Source organism: Coloeus monedula, assembly GCF_965178545.1.
Source record: "Coloeus monedula genome assembly, contig: HAP1_SCAFFOLD_73, whole genome shotgun sequence".
NCBI lineage: Eukaryota > Metazoa > Chordata > Aves > Passeriformes > Corvidae > Coloeus > Coloeus monedula.
In genome coordinates, this window is record NW_028120821.1 from 499,509 (window position 1) to 519,339 (window position 19,831).

Below are 19,831 nucleotides of genomic sequence, written 5' to 3' on the forward strand. Positions count from 1 at the left end.
TTCCTTCCTTGCCCAATTCTCACCCCACTTAAGGGGTGCAAAGCAGCAGGACCCCCTCCCAATTGGGATCCCCTCACCCTCCCAAAATGTGGGGACTTCACCTCAGCCCCCCAAATTGCGGGGGGTTTCGGCACCTTCCCCAAATTCACTGCAACCTCCCAGAAGCCACTTAGAGGCCCCAAAATTGTCAAAAAGCACCGGCAGCCTCCCCAAAAGCAGCTCCTTCTTTCCCTTCCTGAAATGCCCCACTGCAAGTGCCCAAACCACCCCATCAATCCCAAACTTCATCCCACCCCCACAATGCCACCCCCATCCCATCCCATCCCATCCCATCCCACCCCTCCTGGACACCAATTCCCCTTCTGTGCTTCCTGACTCCCCACAGCCGGGCCTTGGGGCTGACGGATCGAGCCATTTGGGGCTGCCATCGACACATTGGGGCTGGCATTGAGTTGATTGGAGGCACCCGCTCAATCCCTCCATCTCCTCAGCCCTTGCTGTGCCCATGGGCTCACCTCAAGTCCCAAAATGAGAGCCAGGGCCCCACAGCCCATTCAGAACCTCTCAACATTGCCACAAACAGCAGCATCCTTCCCAAAATGGGCTCCCCACATCCCTGACAATAGGTCCCCATTCCAAGCACCAGAGACCCCCTCTCACAACCCCTCCCAAAGCATTGGGGGGACCCCAAAACTGCCTCAGGAACGGGACATACCCTGAGATCCCTTCAGGAATGTGGGATACCCCAGAACCCACTGAGGAATGGGGTCCCCTCAGCCTCATCATGCGCAGCCTTCAGCTGTCTCAGGCAGAGCCCATCCCGCCCTCAGCAGCCCCAGCCCAGCCCAGCCCAGCCCTCCTGGGCAGGAAGCCCCAATGGCCGAGCCGGCCTGGGACACTTGCAGGGATGCGGGGGCAGCCGCAGCTTCTGGGGCCAGCCTGGGCCAGGCCCTGAGCGCCCTGCCAGGGAACCATTGCTGCCCCACATCCCATCTCAGCCTGCCCTCGGGCAGCGGGAAGCCGTTCCCTGGGGCCCGGCCCCGCAGGCCCTTGGCAAGAGTCTCTCTCAGCCAGCAATTGCTGCTCCTCCCTGCTGCGGGGCCCAAGCTGCAAGTTGATTTTCTGCCGCTGGCCCCGGCCCAGCCCCGAGCCAGGGCCAGGACCTTGCCCTGGAGCTCTGCGGGCGCTGCCTTTGTGCGGCCGCAGCGCAGCGGCCGCAGCTCGGAGCTGCCCTTTGTGTCCCCGCCGGCAGCTGCCAGAGCTGGCGGGGCCGGGCCAGGGCCGGGCCAGCCCCGGCCTTCCCGGCTCTGGGACACAGCGGCGGCAGCCCCAGCCTTCCAGCCCTGCACACGCTCCCACACAAGCCTCCAGAGCCGCGGCCACGCAACGCAACTGACCGGCCGCTGACCCCCCAGCCTGGCCTGATGGCCATTCCTCTGCCCACACCTCGGCCAAGCTCCCCTTGGCCACCTCCTGAGCCACAGTGCCACACACAAGTGGCACATACAGCTACACAGCTCTGCCCAGAGCTGGCAGGGAACGTTCCTTCAACAGAAAAACCACCAAGAAAAAGAGAACTGCCCCCAGCAGAGCTGTTCCCTCCTGCAGTAGTTACACCTGCACACGCACAGCGCCTGAGACTGCAAGCAATGAGCATTCCCTGGGCACATGTGCAGCCCAAGCAGCTCGAGGACAGCCTTGCAGCAGGACTGCTCTCAGCTGAGCCAAAAAGGCCCCTCTGGCAGCTGCAGGGCCATTGCAAAGGGCAAGGGCCAGAGCCTGGGCCCACGGCGGAGGAAAGGGCTCTCAATTCCCCTGCCCTGGCACCTCAACCCTGTTCCCAGGCTGCTTCCCACACAGGATTCCTCTGCAGGACTGCGGAAAGCTGAGAGGCAGCTCTGGCTTCTCCACTTCTCCTGTGCTAAAGCTGCCTGGCAGAAGAAATGGAGGGACAGCTCTGGTGGCACAATCCCTCCCGGCCCAGGGCCCAGCGCTGGGAAGGTCTTTCCGTGCCGAGGCTTTGCTGCGGCCAAGGAAAGCTCCTGGCTCAGGGTCACCTTTCCTGCTGGGCCAGAGCCCCCGAGTGGCCCAGCAGCAGCAGAGAATTCCAGCACAGCCCCGGCACGGGCAGGGTGGCCCTGGGCGGGCTGCGGGAGCCGGCAGCGCCTGAGCTCAGAGCAGCTGAGCCCGGGGGCTCTTGGCCAAGGCCGAGGCCCAGCGAGCATTTCTCAGCTCGCAGGGCGGCCTGGAAAGGTGCTGGGGGGGATCATTCACCCCCCAGGGCGGTCCCAGTGGCTCCCAGGATTTCCATGTCCGTGCTCCCAGCGCTGCTCCCAGCCCTGATCCGTGGGGATGGCAATGTCCCGCTCCCTTCCCGGGGCAGGCTCACACCTGAGCCAGGTGTGCAGGGCAGGACCTTGCCCTGAGCCCAAGCCCTGTCCCCCCTGCAGGATCTGCTTCCCATCGGCCTCTTCCTCCTGTGGCCCCAAGCCCAGCTCGGTGCTGAACGAAGGGCGCTGGGCCGGGGTCATCCCCCGGCGGGGGCTGCGCACCCCCTCTGCCCCCTCCCCAAATTCCCTCCCGGGGCAGCAGGGGCTGCCTCAGGAGCCCTGGGGCTCCTGGGGCTCCGTGCTTTCCTTCCTAAAGAAGAGAACCGTCCTTCCCATCCAGGCTCCCATGGCCAAAACTGAGATTTACCTCCCAAATTCTGTCTATCCAAGGATTGCTCCCAGACGAAAGCTGCCATGAGAGACAGGTCTGGCTGCCCTCGCCCATGGTGGCCACCTCTCATCTTCTTCCAAAACTCTTGGACTTTGTGCTTTTCTTTCATGTGGAATAAACCCATCCTTCTCAACAATGTGCCCATGGCCAAAATTGGGATTCCACCTCCCAAATTCCCAATATCCAAGGGCTGCTCCCAGACAAACCTGCCAGGACAGACAAATGTGGCTGGCCTTGGCCTCTGGTGGCTGTGTCTCATCTGCCCCTGAAACCCTGGGGCTCGGTGCTGCCCTTCCTCTGGAGACCACTGTGACCCTGCGTGGCCTCGTGGAACCCAGGGGCCGTTGTGACCCTGCAGGGCTGGTGGCACCAAGGGGACCATTGTGACCCTGTGGCGTTCCATGGAACCAAGGGGCCACTGTGGCACTGCTGGCCCCAAAGAACCGAGGGGCCTTTGTGACAGGGCAGCTGGGGAGGCCCAGAGTGGACACCAGGAGAAAGGAATTTCCCTCCCAGGCAGGGCTGGGGTGCAACACGTCCCCCAGAAGGAGTCTGGAGCAGCCCAAGGCTTTGTGTGCCCAGGCAGAGGCAGGCAGGACGCAGAGCTGCCAGCAAAGGAAGGGGCCAGCCAGGTGGGGCAGCCGGGGGGATGAGGACAGCCTGCAGGGACAGAGGCGCAGGGCAGGGACACCGTGGGACAGCCTGGGCTGCAGAGGGCAGAGGGATGGGCAGCAGCTGCAAGGCCCTGACAGAGCCAACTTGTGCAGCCCTTTGGCCACGGCTGCTGGCCCTGGCCCTGAGGCCAGGAGGGGACAAGTGACCCCTGCAGCCCTGGGGCCTCAGGGCCTCCTTGTCCCTGCCCAGCAGCCTGGCAGGGGCTGCCCCATGGTGCTGCCCTGGGCACTGCCCATCCCCACATCCCAGTGCCCCGGCAAGAGCCCTGAGCACTGAGGGAGGGACAGGATCTGCCTTGCCAGGGGCTGGGGCTCAGGCCTTGGCCCTTTGCACTCATGGAACACAGCCAGCTTTGCTCAGCACCAGAGACACCTTTCCCTTGCTTGTCCCCCCCTGCCATCGCTGCCTCCAGAGTTCTGCTCTCACTGGAACCTGGGGACACTTTCACGTGAGTCGTGTCCCTCACTGGGACCCATTAAAAGTTAAAGAAACTTTGGACTTTGAATCGGACTTTGAGTTCTTGGGAAGTTTTTTGAAGACACTCTGAGGGACTGAGTCTGATGTGAACAACACCAAAGCCCCGACAGGGTCATTAAAATCCTTGTGTTGCTGCTGTGCTGCTGAGCTGGGCTGGGCTCCTGGCACAGAGGGAACTCTCAAGCTCCTGGCAACCAAGGAGAGCTTCAAAGAGGCAGCTCTGCTGAGGAGCAGCTCCTCTGCCAGCCCAGCAGGGCTGAGGGCACTGCCTGCAGGTAGTGAGGAGTGAGGAGGAGTGAGCAGAGAGCTGGCTAAAGCAGCTGGGAGGGCAGCTCTGAACTCATTCCTGGAGAAACCTTCCCAGCGTGGGACACAGTGAGTCTCTGGCTGCAGGGATCCTCTAGAGCTGGCCCATGGCACGGCTGCCATGGCTGTGAGGATGGCTCTGCTGCCGTTCCTGCCTTGGGGGAGGATGTGCTGCAGAGCGGGGCTGCCCTGGGCACCGTCAGAGGGACAGGGCAGGACGGCTCCTGCTGCCAGGGCCGGCTGCAGGCTGTGAAGGTGGGCAGCAGCCAGGGGTGCCCAGGGCTGTCCTGCAGAGCAGCTCCTGCAGCCCTGAGGGCTCTTTGCCAGGCCAGGGCATCTGCCACCTGCCAGGGGCAGCTCTCAGCCTGCCTGGCAGCTCCCCATGGGCGGTGCAGGGGAGCTGTGGCTGCAAGGAGTGACTCCTGCAGGGCAGGTCCTGCTGCTGTGGAGAGGCTGCTGTGGGGGCCAGGGCTGCTCAGAGCTCCAGCTCATGCCCAGCTCATTCCTGAGGGGATTTTCATGAGCACATTCAGGGCAGGAGATTCCTGCTTGAGTCTCTGCTTTCCTCAGTTTGTGCTCCCACTTTTCCCAGGCTCAGCTTGGTGGGAATGGAAACTCAGCTGTGCAGGTGGAGCAGGGGCTGAGGCTCTTAAACCATCCCACTGAGGATTCCTGGGAGCCTCAGCAAGTGCCTGCACCTCCGCGGCCTCCAGATCCAGCCAGCATCACCTTTCCATGGTGCCCAGGCCCGGGGGAGCTGCTCTTTAATCCCCGCAGCCCCGAGCGGCTGCCGGGCAGGGCTGGCCCAGGGGCTGGGCTGGGCTCCGGCAGCAGCGGCAGGGACGGAGCCCGGGCCGCAGGAGCAGCTCCCGGCTGGGACAGCTCCAGCAGCAGAGCCGTGGGCAGGGAGGGAGGGAGGCAGCGCTGAGGGCAGCCCTGCTGAGGGGAGCTGTGGCAGCTGCCGGGCCTGCCCTGCAGTGCAGACACCGCGCTGAGCAGCGCAGCCCCGGTATCCCCTCGCAGCCAGCACAGCCCTCAGCCCGGGGGCTCGGGGCCCTCAGCCCGGGGGCTCGGGGCCCTCGGTGCCCTCCTGGGCCGGCAGAGCAGCACCAGAGATGAAGGGCATCTCTGCGGCCGCGGGCCCGTTCCTGCTGCCCGGGGCCTGAGGGCGACTGTCCTGCCCTGGTGCTGCCCGGGAGGGGCTGGGCAGCGCTGCGCAGGGAAAGGCTTTTCCTCAGGGCCCGGCTCTCTCTCCTTGCCCTGCTCAGCTGCTCCTGGCGCTGCTCAGGGGCTCTCTGGGAATGGCAGCTCGAGCTGCAGGCTCAGGCCCAGCCCTGGGGCTCCTCCTGTGCAGGCTGAGCACAGCAATGGGGTGTCCCAGCTCCCTGTGCCCCGGGAGCTCTGGGCACGCCGGGCTGGGAGGCTGGCAATGAGCCGGCTCTCCTCCAGCAGGGCCATGGACAGGACCCTCGCTGTGCCCTCGGGATGCCATCCCAGCTGTGAGCTGCCTTCCAGGGGACACTGGGGCCGGGAGTGTCCTTGGCCAGCAGTGGGGCTGAGACTCTGAGAAAGGCTGAGCCACTTTGCTCTGCTGTGGGTCCCTCTGCTCTCAGCTGTGCCAGGCTGATTTTCAGGGGAACACAGTGACTGCCCTCGATCTCAGGAGGGGCAGCTGGGGACAGATGGAGCGACAGAGCAGCTCCCCTCACCCTTCTCTGAGTTACAGCCAATGCTCTTGCCTTGCACAGCTCTCTCTGCTCTCCCTGGGCACAGCAGGAAACCCTCTCAAAGTGCCTTTGGCCGTCACCGTTCCTTAGCCCTGGCACAGGAGATGCTGCCCAGCTCCTCTGCCTCAGGAGCACTTTGGGCTGATGGAGTCCAGCCCCAGGACCGGCCCCTGTCCCCATTCCCATGTCCCCGCTGAAGCAGAGCAGAGCTGACTCCTCGCTGTCCATGGGCACAGCCCCTGCTCGTCACAGCAACGGGGCCAGATCCCAGCAGAGCTCCAGGCACGGGGCTGAGGGAAGGGCTCTGAGAAAAGGAAAACTGGGGGGCAGGGCCAGGAGAAAGGGCTTGGACATTGCTCAGCAAAGTCTCCCCTGACTCCTCACTGTCTCGTCCTTCAACAGCACTCCATGGCCAGAGGCTCAAAATGTGCAACAGCAGCTCCATCAGCCCCTTCCTCCTGCTGGCATTGGCAGACACGCGGCAGCTGCAGCTCCTGCACTTCTGCCTCTTCCTGGGCATCTCCCTGGCTGCCCTCCTGGGCAGCGGCCTCATCATCAGCGCCGGAGCCTGCGGCCAGCACCTGCACAGCCCCATGTTCTTCTTCCTGCTCAGCCTGGCCCTCACCGACCTGGGCTCCATCTGCACCACTGTCCCCAAGGCCATGCACAATTCCCTCTGGGGCACCAGCCACATCTCCTACTCAGCATGTGCTGCTCACGTGTTTTTCTTTCTCTTCTTCCTCTCAGCAGAGGATTTCCTCCTCACCATCATGTGCTACGAGCGCTACGTGTCCATCTGCAAAGCCCTGCACTACGGGACCCTCCTGGGCAGCAGAGCTTGTGCCCACATGGCAGCAGCTGCCTGGGCCAGTGCCTTTCTCTACGCTCTCCTGCACATGGCCAATACATTTTCCCTGCCCCTGGGCCAGGGCAATGCCCTGGGCCAGTTCTTCTGTGAAATCCCACACATCCTCAAGCTCTCCTGCTCACACTGCCACCTCAGGGAACTTGGGCTCATCACTGTCAGTGCCTGTTTGGTGTTTGGCTGTTTTGTGTTCATTGTTTTCTCCTATGTGCAGATCTTCAGGGCTGTGCTGAGGATCCCCTCTGAGCAGGGCCGGCACAAAGCCTTTTCCACGTGCCTCCCTCACCTGGCCGTGCTCTCTCTGTTCCTCAGCACTGTTATGTTTGCCCACCTGAAGCCCCCCTCCATCTCCTCCCATCCCTGGATGTGGCCTGTCAGTTCTGTACTTGGTGGTGCCTCCAGCCCTGAACCCCCTCATCTACAGCCTGAGGAACCAGGAGCTCAGGGATGCCCTGAGGAAAGTGAGGACTGGATACTTTTCACAAGTTAAAATCTTTCTATTTCCTTCTGCCATGCGAGGAAAATTATGACTAGGATGCTTCTCAGAAGCAATAAACTCTCTCTTTTCTGCTCCAGAACCTTCAGAATGTAACTCTTTACAATCTTGGCCTCTTTTTCCTCTTTGTCCATATTTTCATTGGTGCTTTTTCTTATTCTTTTTCTGGTGTTATTCTGCTTTTTATAAAGTACTGTAGTACTACTCCTTGCATTTCTGCATGAACATCTACCTTTCTTTTGAAACACAAAGACTTTCAGGAGGCTTCTTCCCTGTGCATTTGAATCAAAACAAGGGGCTGTCCTGACCTTTGTGTCCAAGGTTTGTTCCTCAGCCCTTCTCTGGCTCTGCAGGGGCAGTGCCTGTGGGCAGAGCTGGAGGGAAGAGACTCCCAGCACAGCAGCACGGCCAGGGACAATGGCCCAGCCTCTTCCCACCTCTGCTCTTCCCAGCTCCACACTCCCTTTCCCAGCCCTTCTGAGGGTGCAAGGCCGGAGTGCTCGGGCAGCTCGGTCACTGTCCTGCTGCGTGTCCGTGCTGTGAGCACAGGCAGGGACAGGCCACGGGCACTGCTGGGACACAGCCGGGCTCCAGCACAGCAGCTCCATCAGCAAAGGGCATCTCCTGGGGGCAGGGCAGGAAGGCTTTGCTCTCCTCCAGAGCTGCTGTCAGGAATGTGCCCCAGGAATGCCCTGGCAAAGCAAACCCCAGTGCCCAGGGGCAGGGGGGAGTGTGCAGGGGGGGCAGGCAGCAGTGTCCTGGCACTGCCAGAGCTCCTGGGATGGACCTGAGGGAGCAGCAGAGCAGGGCCTGGGCTGTGCCTTTGTTCCAGGCACAGCCTGGGAAGGTGCCCAGGGCAAGTGTCCCACACCAGCCCCTGCCACCAGCAATCCCAGCACTGGCCTCTGCCCTCCCCTGCAGGAGGTTGTTTGTCCCTGCACGGAGGGACACCAAGTGACCAGGCCAGCAGTCCGTGTTTGCTGTGTCCTGAGGAGCCTTCAGCAGTGCATCGAGTGGGTGTGGGGAGATGAACCCGAGTGAGCACAAACACCATCAGCAGCACTCGGGGCTGGCACAATTCCAGGGGCACAAACTGTGCCCTGAGGCCACTTCACTGCCAGAGTAATGTCCTCTGGGAAAGCACCTGAATTCTTTGCTGGGCTGTGCTGAGAACTGCATGGAGACAAACGTCCAGGGCAGGGAGGCTCCAGGGAAAGTGCTCAGGACAGCCAAGGGCTGCACAGAGAGACACCGGAGTGGTGGGTCTGTGGGGAGAAATCACAGCTGCCTCCCTTGGGAATCGCCCCCAGGACCTGGACAGGCTGTGCTGTGTTCTGGGCACTGACCTGGAACCGAGGGATGTGGAAAAGGCCTCTGGTGTCAGGGACATTGGGAAGGCTGGGCAGGCACTGGCATTTGTCCCTCAGGGATTCCATGAGGGTCCTGCCAAGATGAGCTCTGCTCCTCCTTGGAGCCCTTCATGGGCACAGAGGGCTGAGAGACCTTTCCAGGACAGGCTCAGGCCAAGGAGCCCTTGAGTCTCTCAGCCCCCCGTCGGTGCCTGCTGGAATTCAATCCCCCTCCCCATCCCGCAGCAGCCCCGCATTTCCCTCCTCCAGCCTTGCTCTCCAGCACAGCCACGGGGGCTCTTCGGGCTCTTGGCTTTTCCTGCAGCCACCGAGGCCAGCTGAGCTCTGCCTTCCCCACACTCAGCCCTGCCCAGCGCAGGCAATGCCCAGAAATTCCCTGTGTGTCCCTGGCCTTGCTGTCAGCCCCGGCAGCGGCTCCGTGGCCCCTCTGTGCCCCGCTGCCCCAGCCATGGTGCCCCAGCCCCTGTGCAGGCCCAGCCCAGGACAGGAGCGCTGCGGGTGGGAACGGCCCCTGGGCCCTGCTGCCCACAGCAGCCTTGGGGCTCTGCGCTGTTGAGCTTTGGACGGGGTACCCTTCCTTCCCGGACCAGGGTGAGAGAGCAGAGGAGGCTGCTGTTCTGCTGAGTTCTGTATTTCATAGTCTCACAGCTTTCTTGAAGGCAGAGTTCAAAGGGGGTTACATGATAAAGGCAAGCAGCAACAGCAACAACAGGCAAAAACAGCTTCTTCTTCTTCTTCTGTATGCTCTATATGCTTTATATGCTCTATATGCTCTATACTCTATATTTTTTCTTGCCGAAGTGTGGATTATATTTGTTAATTGACCAATAAGATTAACACACGATTCCAGTTTTCCTTTTCTTAACCGATCCTGGTCTAATTCTAACAGTCGTAAGCCTCACACCAGTGTTACACAGGTATTACACAGATTTGCGGATGCAGTTTCTATCAGCTCTTATTGTTTACGTGAACGCTCTATCTAAAAAATGTGAACAGTGTCATTCTATCCATATTTTGTCTAAAGTAAAGAATTCTGTGAAAAGGTAACACTGCTGCAGTAAGAACTGTGTTTAAGGTCTCTGCTGCAGCTTTTCAATGTTTAAGGCACTTAGCATATATTTCTACTAAAGGTTAAAAAATCTGTATTTCTATTTCACTTTGGTGTGACTTCATGTATCTCAGCTTGTCCAAAGGTTTTAATTCAACCCCTGTGCTTTGGCTTCCCTCTGGGCCTGAGTCCAGAGGAGCTTTCACTTCAACAAAACAGAACACTTACAAGAAAAGTAAATGGAGTGGGAACTCATGAGAGATTGAATTTTCTCTGATTCAACTCAAGGATTGATGCCATAGACTTCTGAGTGGAAGAATAATTAATTCATTCTCCTTAAGACAATAAATCAAGAGAATAAATTAGACTTTTGTATCAGGTATGAGTGAATAGATTGCATCCAACACAAGTTTTTCCTGTAGGATTTTTATTTTATTTTTTTATTTTCTCAGGAGATTGTATCAAGGCAGAAGAATTAAATTCAAGATATTTGTAGCAAAGAGACCTCTGCTGAACTCATTGTTCCAAATAAACATATCCCTTACCCCATATTTCCATGACCAGAAGTTTTTCTAATTTTGGACTCTAGTATATTGTACTGTATGTGTATTCAGAATACTTTGCAACAGTTAAATTTGCTTAAATTTCATTTCAGACATTTACTTAATTTTAAGAATTTGCCTCATTTCAGCCATCTTTTAAAAAGTATTTTCACACTTTTATTTTTTTTGTCTGTTACCTTTTCAGTGAGGAGGATCATCATTTGGGTTTTCTCTTGGTACCTCACTAATGCACTCTGAGAGCCATGTTCTGTGTTATTAATGTAGTAGTGATCCGGGGTTCATGGATGGCTACTGCAGAAAGCTTGATGGCCAGTAGTGAAAACAGCAAAAATAATGATGAGAGGAGCCACAGACGTTCTGCTGTCTGAGAACTGTGAACTGCCAAAATCAAAAGGTCAGTGCTCTTCTGGTTCAGAATGCCCTTCAGTTGGAGCTGGAACATACTTTGGGCTAAGAGCCTGAGCACAAGAGGCTGTAGCACCTATTTTGTTCCGCAGTTCCCTATTGCCCTACTCCATACTCCACTGAATTCCAGCATGTGATTTGCTGAGCTGTAGACTGTCCCTGAGTGGTGTGATTGCCTGGAATGCTTGAAAATTTGGCTTCACATTCCTCAGTTTCTTTTCAGCATTTTCTCTGTTGCCCTCGTTGCCTCACACCAGCCCCTGTTTTACTTCTAGATGGAGAACAAGGTTACAAACTACAACTTCTCTTCCTATGTCCTTAGAGGGGTTCTCACCTGTAATAATAAATGAAATAGGTTTCATTCCTTTTGATTCCTCCTGGTATGATGCAAAGAAAGGAAAGGTAGCTGGAACTATGGCTTTTTGGGGTGGCTGTTATACCAGAGCCCTGGATCTGTATTAGGGATATTCGTGTTGGCCAGACTGTCTCAGCAGAAAGAGGGAGGAGTGCAATATTAATGTCGGAGCTCATCCCTGTCCGTGATTTATTAAAAGAAGCCTAGCTTCATGTCTTAGGCCCTGAATGAAATACCTGCAGTTTGGCTGCCTGAGTTTGTATCAATGGATCCCACTTCTGTGCAATGTCTGAAGGCCAGGGAACTGCCTTTGTTACCTCTCCTACTGGCACTGCTACAGGAGAAGGAAAGAAATCCAACTAATTTTGAATCAGCTAACGTGTCCCTTTTGGATACAGAATTCACTGAGAGCCATAAATACAGTGCGTGGCTTTAATAAAGCACAAACGTGAATTTTAAACCACACCTGGCATTGATGTTGCTTGGACTGAATGTGTGCACAGCCCAATGTTTCTCCTCATTGTCCCTGTTATGAATTTCTGCCATTTTTCCTCTTCATTCCTGTCTGAACAAAAGCAGACTTTGTGCCACTGAGTTGAGAACGTTATAAATAAGGTATGTAATTCGTGCTATTATGTATAAAATTGGAGTGTAATCAGACCCTACAGAGACCGAGTTTCAAAATCCCTTCAGCAGCCCGGCTGAGAGAAAAATTTCACAACACTAAAAGAAGTTCTCTCACAATAAGTGAGGATTCCACCCAGGTGGGGTTAGATCTTATCACCGGGACATTTGCACCATAACGACTTGATTGCCACCTTCTGATATCTACATCTCATCTGATAAGGAATCGGACATCGCGGGAACTAAAAATAACTGTTCCAGGAAGCAGAGATGGCCCATTCATCAGCAGAAATGGCCCACTCATCACCCAGGATGGACAATTCCTGGGATCCAGGAAGGGCTTTGTGCAGCCCAACTCTGGGACAAGAAAACTTCATGAATATGCTAAAATGACGAGAAGAATAGAATTAATTCAGACTCTGCCCAAAAAATGTATAAGAAGGGACCAGCCAAAGCAGCATCCGTGAACTTGGGAGGTCTGGTGCGACAGAGATCAGATCTATGCGTGTTCACCCAGCTCCGACCCCGGGCTCGGAGCTGCTTTTCTCCATCGTGGCTTTTAAAACCGATATTTCGGTCACATAATAAATGTCATTTCTTTATAAATTTTGATTGGGCAATTTTGTTTATCTTAAGAACATCCTTCTCAGGCATCAGGAAACTGCCCCATCTCTTTGTTCACCATCTCGAGTGCTTTTCTCACTCAGAGAGGATGGTAACACCACAGGGATTCGTGTACTGACTCTGAGCAGCAAGCTTTGGCCCTGGTGAAGCTGAAGGACCATAAGGCAAGGCAGGAATTTGTTAAGAAGTTCTCACTAATCCCTGGATTTGAAGGAATGATGGAATAAATGGCAAACCTTTTGCTTCAGGCACTGGAGCAGATGATTTTTCTAACAAATAATATTGTTTTGAGTGTTACTGAGCTCATTCACCTTGTGAGGGATTTTTTCTTTAAAAAAACATTGATTTCTTTGTACCTTAACTGCACAGCTTTTGAACAGCTGGGTGCTTTTGTGTTCCTTCTCCCGTTTATGATGTCAGTGTGCTTTTTACTGCATATCCAAGAACAGCTTCTAATTTTTCTCATTTTTAGCTTCACTTCCTAGTTCTTACAGTTAAGTGCATTTTTTATGTTGTAGGTCACCTGTCACATTTCCCTCAGGCAGTATCTGTACACTGCAAGTGATTCAGCCTCTCTCTTTCTGTTTCATCTCATGCTAATGGCTGGGAGATGTTATCTGGGTTAGCCAGGCTAAGGAACATCCTGTTCTTGCTTGATCTTCTTGAGCTGAGAACCTTCTGGCTATCTCACTGCTCCTTGGAGTATTGTGTTGCTCTGGGTTCTGCAGATAGTTATCTGAGGTGGGAACTGGCCAGATGAGTTGCTGCCCTTTGTAAATGGCTCTGTTTAAATTTCTGTGCTATCTTGGACACCGCTTAAGGTGTTGGGTCCTTCTTGCTTCAGGTGCTGTAAATGGGAAGATGAGAAATTCCTTCCCATCACTGATCAAAGTCCTGGCCAATCTCAGTATCAGGGGAGATCTTAATGTGATGAATTTCCTTTGCTGCAGTATCTGTGCCAGGCTTTTCTCCCTTGTGTTTGATCGTTTATAACATACACAGATACATGTTTTACTTAGGGAAAATCTGGGAGCATGGTGTGTTCATAGCTACTCGGTAACATATTTTCAGTATATATAACACGTGAATGGAAAAGGGGAAGTGCAGCACAATGAGTGTGTTTTGGGTATCTCCTGCAGATGTTGAATCTGTCCATAAGAAGAGATTTCTAAGAAAGTTTTATTAATGAACGTTGCATCATTGCTTTTTTTATGCTTGCAGCTGCTCAGAGGGAAGGAAAGTCCCACGTCTCTCTTACACTTGTTGAAACACAGCATGATTTGTTGGTGTATATAAATTTAAGCTAGCTATTTCTCATTTGACTTCATTTTGCTTTGTGCCAAGGTCCTCTGGAGTAACTGAAACAGAAGTAAAATGCCTGTTCTGATGGAATGATTGAATAAAATGTAAAAGGATAGCAACAGTCAAATTAGATCCCCTTGCTGCTCATTGCCAGGAAGAGCTGGTTCATTAAACCAAAGCAGGATGGAAGTGATGAGCAATGTGCTTGCTTAAAGGATTCCTCCCTTGAGAGGGTGATGGTGTCACCTGGATCCTTGAGATCATCATCTGCTGCTTGCTGACTGCCTCTGAGGAACAAGCCTCAATGTCACCTTACCTGTCTGTGACCCATCGGCCTCGGGAAACAGCTGCTTTCTCTCATGCTACACTGGTTTGGAAAGGAAGGAAGAGGCAGGAAAATTGTGACTTTCACCTGTGTGAGTGCTTTGGTGGCAACAAGATTGTGTCTTTCTATGTAAGAAAGTGTGTCTCTCTCTTGAAAAGCCTGGTGCTTATTTTCTTTGCTAAGCAATTGCAAAGAACCAATAAAATAGACAGTGTTGTGGTAGATATTAACTTTTAATGAGCTTACAGAATAGAGCCTTTCATAATCGGAATTCCTTAGCTCTACAGAGATAATGAAAATAAGAATGTAGTGAAGTTGCTATATACACTAGCAGATGATTTCCAAACACTGAAACCCAAAGGATTTAAAATTTATTCTGCTAAGAAATTGCTTGGGACATGCAACTCTTGGACAGGAACTACATTTCATGCTAAGTAGACATCATCTGGTTATGTTGAAATGTAAAGACTCAATTGGGGTCTTGCAGAAAGCAGTGGTAGAAGTACTGTTGGCTTTGCTAAACGCAGACCTGGGGCAGTGGGAACTATCCTGGTGCTGGCAGACAACAAGGTCTGCATGGAGGCGGGGGTGGGGGAAATCACGGGTAGGGCTTGGCCCCAGTATTTTCAAAACTATAAAGGACTTGGAATGGCCTGGGAAATTCTGTTCCGGGTAGAGCTGATGATGGGATGGGTCAGCATTTAGGAAATGCTGATTAAATGAAGGGCACGCAGGGAGTTGAAGACATTGTGTTAAGGTGAGGAACAAGACCGGGACACCGCGCTGGGGCCCCGCGCACTTTTCCAGCCCGGCCGCCCCCACGGGCCGGGCCCCGCGGCTCCCGCTGCCGCCCCCCAGCACGGGGCTGTGTCCCAGACCCCACGGTCCAGCCCGAGGGTTGGGGGCGGCAGCGGAGCTGCTGGACGGAGCTTCCAGCCCCGCCAGCCGCAGCTCCGATCCCTTGGGCCGTGACGCCGGGGACGGGTGTCCGTCAGCACTCGGGGTCTGTCAGCTTTTGCAATGCAGAGGGAGAAACTGAGTCCCAAGGGGTGTCGGTTTCCATCAATCGCTATTTCTCCTCTCTTTTCCATGACGGATTTCACAGCGCTTCCTTTCGCCCCAGAGATTTGGAAAACAAAATTCCCGGCTGCCCCGGCATCCCTGCAGCTCTCCACAGCTCCAGCCTCGTCCCTCCTCTCCGTTTCCTTCTCTCCAGTCTCTCCCGCCTGGCCCTGCCGGCTCGGAGGAAGGAGATTCCCCCGGCACCCCCTGCCTCCTCCTCCTGTCCCGTGGGGCGCAGTTGGTGCTTCTGGAGCCGCCTGCCCGCGCAGCCGGACCCGCCCTGCGGCCGCTCAGCGCTGCAGCCGAGGGAATGAATTGCAGGCACCGCTGCGCTGGGCTGGCCCTGGCCGGGTGCCCGGGGCCACAAAAGCCGCTCTGGCACTCTGCTCACAGCTGCAGCACACAGAGCACTGAAGGAAAGGCTCGTGGGCTGGGATCGGGGCAGGGAGAGCTCACTCACTGCTCACTGCCAGGGCCACAACAGACCCAAGCTGGGGAAATGAATGGAATTTATTTCCAAACCAACCACACCAGGACAAGGAGAACTAAAACAAATCCTAAAGAAACACCTTCCCCACCCCTCCCTCCTTCCCGGGCTCCCAGTCTCCGCCCGCAGTCCCTCCTCTGCCCTCCCTGCACGGCAATCGTGTCACCAGCCATGAACTTGGCTTTTGCCTCATCCCGGGATCTCTTCCCGGATAGGAAGAACTTTCCCCAGCACAGATTCAGGCTGTGGCAGCCTTTGAGGCTCAGGGTGTTTCTCCTGCAGCTCCTTGCAGGTCTCCTCTCCCCGTGCCGGCTCTCCTGCGCCACAGAACTCTGCCGGCTGCAGCTTTGCAAACGTCAGCTCCAGGTCTGGATGTTCCTGCACTATTTGCTCGAGGTCCTTGGGGGCTGCATCCGATCCACTGTTGTTGTGTTCCCTCTCGGCACGGAGCCCGTGGATCTGATGGCCCCTGGCCAGGGCCTGGCACAGGAGGTGGAACCTGGGTGCTGCTGCAGCGGCGCCGGGGGAGCCCCAGGACTCGCTGTGGCCGCTGTGGCAGCCGCAGCACAGCCCGTTCCCAGCGAGGAGCCCAGGGCTCCGTGGGGCTCTGCAGGACCTCGGCCCTGGGGCTCGTCTGCATCAGCCCGGGCAGCTGGGCTGGACTTGGCTTCGTTTGTGTCTCTGGCTGCCCTGGCACAGCAGCTGCCCAGCGCTCAGGGGACAGCAATGGGAGCGGGGCAGGTCGGGGTGAGCTTCAGTGTCTGTGCCCGGCAGAAATGCCAAAGCCTTCCCTAAGGAGCAGCAAGTGCTGCCAGAGCACAGGATGCTGCTGCTGCTGCTGCTGCTGAGCACGGGACGGCCCCAGGGCTGATGCCAGACAAAGCCGGGATGGGAGCCACAAACAACGGGAGGAGGGGGGGAAGGGCAGGAGAGGACGAGGAAGAGCGAGGGGGGAGGGCGGATGGAGGAGCAGGAGCGGCAGGAAGAGGAGAGATAAAAGGGGAGGGGCGGGAGGAAGAGGAGAGATAAAAGGGGAGGAGCGGCAGGAAGAGGAGAGATAAAAGGGGAGGAGCGGGAGGAAGAGGCAGGACAGAGGAGGCAGGAAGAGGAGCCTCCACGTGCATCCATCGCTCTCTGTGTCCGCAGCTCTCGGCTCCCCCCATCCCGCAGGTGACCGGGTAGGGACAGCTCGCCCCAAATATCTTGGGCGGTCACTGGGGTTATTTTTGGGAGAGGGGATTTTTGGAGCTTGGAGGACTCCAGCACCGAGCCCCAAATATCTTTGTTGGTTCCTGGGGGAAGGGGGTTTGGTGGGGCAGGGGGGGAGGCGGATGTTTGGATCTTGCGGGGCTCCAAATGTGAGTCGGAAATGCCCCTTGGGGGATATTGGGGAGCCCCCGGCACGCGGGGTTTTTGGGGTCCCGGTGGCGGCTGCCGGGAGAAATGGGATGGGGCGGGATGGGGCCCGGGAAGGGTGGGATGTGGATTGGGGGGTGGGATGAAGTGTGGCGGAGGGGGCTGGGCGGGATGGGGCCTGGGCTGAGGCAGCCGAAGGTTGGGGATGATGAGGCCGGGGGGACCCCACTCCTGAGGGGCGTGCGGGGTATCCGGCAGCTCGGAGGGAGTTTTGGGGCACCCCTAATCCTGAGGGGGTGGTGCCGGCAGCGGGGGACACGTGGCTCCGGCAGCTCTGGCCCCAGCTGAGCCCCCCCCCGCCGCCAGCGCCCCCCGGAGCGGAATTTGGGGAGGGGGAGGTGGGGGCGGCCAGGCCGGGCCCCCCCGCGCTGTCCCGGCGGGGGCCGAGTGCGGGCGGGAGCCCCGCGGGGCCCGGCCCTGCCCGGGCACGGCTGATGCCGCCCGCCCGCGCTCCGCACTGGTCCGGACTGGTGCTCCCAGTGCCGTGCGGGGCGGGGCCGCTCTGGGGACCCCCCAGGGCACAGCGCGGCTGCTTTGGGGCTGTGGGCAGCGCCCGGCGCTGGGCATGGGGCGTGTGGGGGCAGCTGGGGCCGCACTGGTGGCACTGGTGGTGCTGGGAGCCCCCTCGGCCGCGGGGTGAGCGGTGAGAAGGGGGGCGGGTCTGGGACCCCAAATTGAGCGAAATGGGGAATGGAACCCCCAAAGTGAGCAGGAGGGGCCTGGAACCCCCAAAACCAAGGCCGGGGGAGGGGAGGTGGGGATTGGGGATGGGGAAGGTGCAGAAGGGGAGGGGCTCGAGAGGGGCCTGGGAGCCCCAAACAAAGCGGGAGGGGGCTGGGACACCCAAATTGAGCTGGAATGGGGCTGTGGATTGGGGGAATGCTGAGAAAGGGGAGGAGAGGGGAGGGAAGGGTGGAGTTGGGGCAGAAGAAGAGCGGTTCCATGGGGGTCCAGCCCTGTCCCCCAGCACCTGAGGCCTGGAGCGATTCCCTGGGGCTCTGGGGAAGGGAGGGATCCGCACTGGGGGGGTCCCCAACCCCCCTGTCCATGCCTGGGGCTGATCGGGGCTCCCCCCACACAGCAGCCGGTGCTGCGGCAGCCGTGGGGCAGAGGGGGTGGGAAAGGGGGGGCAGGGTGGGAGTGGAGGAGGAGCGGGAGGGAGAGGAGGGAGAGAGGAGGAGGAGGAGCTGGAGAACCACGAGGTTCCACCGCCCGCCCACTGTGTCCGCAGCACCCCCAGCCCCGGTAGCATCTTCCCCCCCATCCTGCAGGTGAGCGGGGAGGGGGAGCTCACCCCAAATCTATCGGGGGGTCAGCAGGAGGGGTTTTTTTGAAGGGGTGTTTGGAGCTTGCAGATTCTGGAATCGAGCCCCAGATGTCCTTGCATGTCCCTGGGAGGGATTTTTTGGGCCAGAGGGGATATGTGGGTCTTGCAGGACTCCAAAGCTGAGCCATAATTGCCCCTTGGGGGTCCATGTGAGGATCACCCGGTACTTGCAGGGTGGGACATTGGCTTTGGGGATCCCCAGGAGAGCTGGGGGCTGGAACACGGGACCCCTGGAGTGGGGAGAGCAGAGAGGGACGATACCAGAGCTGGGGGACCCCAAAGAGCCTGGAGGGGTGGGGGGGCCTGGAGATGAGGTGGGGCTGGGACCCCTCAGCCCTGAAAGGGGGGGTGAGGAGAGAGGGGAGCCTCAAGTGCCTGGAGTGGAGGGAGGCTGAAGAGGGAGACCCTGGGACCTCTGGGAGCCAAAGCAGAATCAGGAAAAAAGGGACCTGTGGGACCCCTGAAACCCCCAGCATCCCTAAGCAGGACCCCGGAGAGGGGGATCCCCAGGACTCACGGGACCCCCAGCAGCCCTGACAAGGGGGACCCCCAGAACCCAAAGTGAGGAGACTGGAAAGGGGGAACTCCTGGAGGATTCTTCTGGAGTCACTGTCAATTTTTTGTTGGTTTTTATGGACACCGGTGACATCTAGAGATGGACTTGAGCAGTAGGAAGCCCCAACCCAGGACACTCATCCCTAGTTTCTCCCCAAACCAGGATTTCCCATTCCCAGCCCTTGGCCAGATGAAGGAGGAGGCTGTGAGGAAGAGGAAGATGCCCCGGGAGCCCCAGGCAGGTGAGGAGGAAGTCAGTGCCCCTTTCCCCTCTCTCCTGCTCCATCTCCCAGCCCAGCATCGCCCCCGGCTGCAGGACAACCCCGCTGCCGACGCCGTCCTGCCGGGGACGGACTGGGGGGATCTCCTTGCCCTTCCCTGTGGCACGGAGGCAAATCCCATCCTCTCCTTGTCCTTCCTCCCCAGACAAGGAGCTGAGCACGGAGCCCAGGGAGGACAAATCCCCGCGGCAGAACCTGGTGGGAGAGGCCGTTTTGAGCGGCTCCACGGCGCAGGAATCCAACGGGGAGGAAAAGCCCCGGAGATCCCGCAGGAGGAGGGGCTGCAAACGCAGCCCAGGGTGCTCTGAGGAGGAAAGACCCACCCTGTGCCGGGAAGGCGGCCGGAGATGCAGCCAGAGGTCAGAGCTGGTGGTTCATGAGCAGCTTCACAATGGGGAGAAGCCCCACAAGTGTGGGGAATGTGGGAAGAGCTTCAGCCGGAGCTCCCACCTGATCGTCCACCAGATGATCCACACTGGGGAGAGGCCCTACGAGTGTGGGGAGTGTGGGAAGAGCTTCAGGTACAGCTCCCACCTGATCCGCCACCAGATGATCCACACCGGGGAGAGGCCCTACGAGTGTGGGGAGTGTGGGAAGAGGTTTCACACCAGCTCCAATCTCCTCCTGCACCAGCGGATTCACACGGATGCGAGGCCCTTCCGCTGCCCCGACTGCAGGAAGGGCTTTAGGTACAACTCTAACCTCATCAAGCACCGGCGCATCCACACCGGGGAGAGGCCCTACGAGTGTCCCCAGTGTGGGGAGAGCTTCAGACAGAGCTCTCACTTGACCAGACACCAACGGAGGTACCACTAAGGGA

At 57.5% G+C, this 19,831-nt stretch overlaps 1 pseudogene across 1 annotated transcript; it reads left to right on the forward strand.

Moving 5' to 3' along the window:
* The first annotated feature begins 6,331 nt into the window (after positions 1 to 6,331).
* LOC309585573 (olfactory receptor 14J1-like) lies at positions 6,332 to 7,301 on the forward strand (annotated as a pseudogene). Its single transcript has one exon. The product of its transcript is annotated as an olfactory receptor 14J1-like (transcript).
* Positions 7,302 to 19,831: the final 12,530 nt, after the last annotated feature.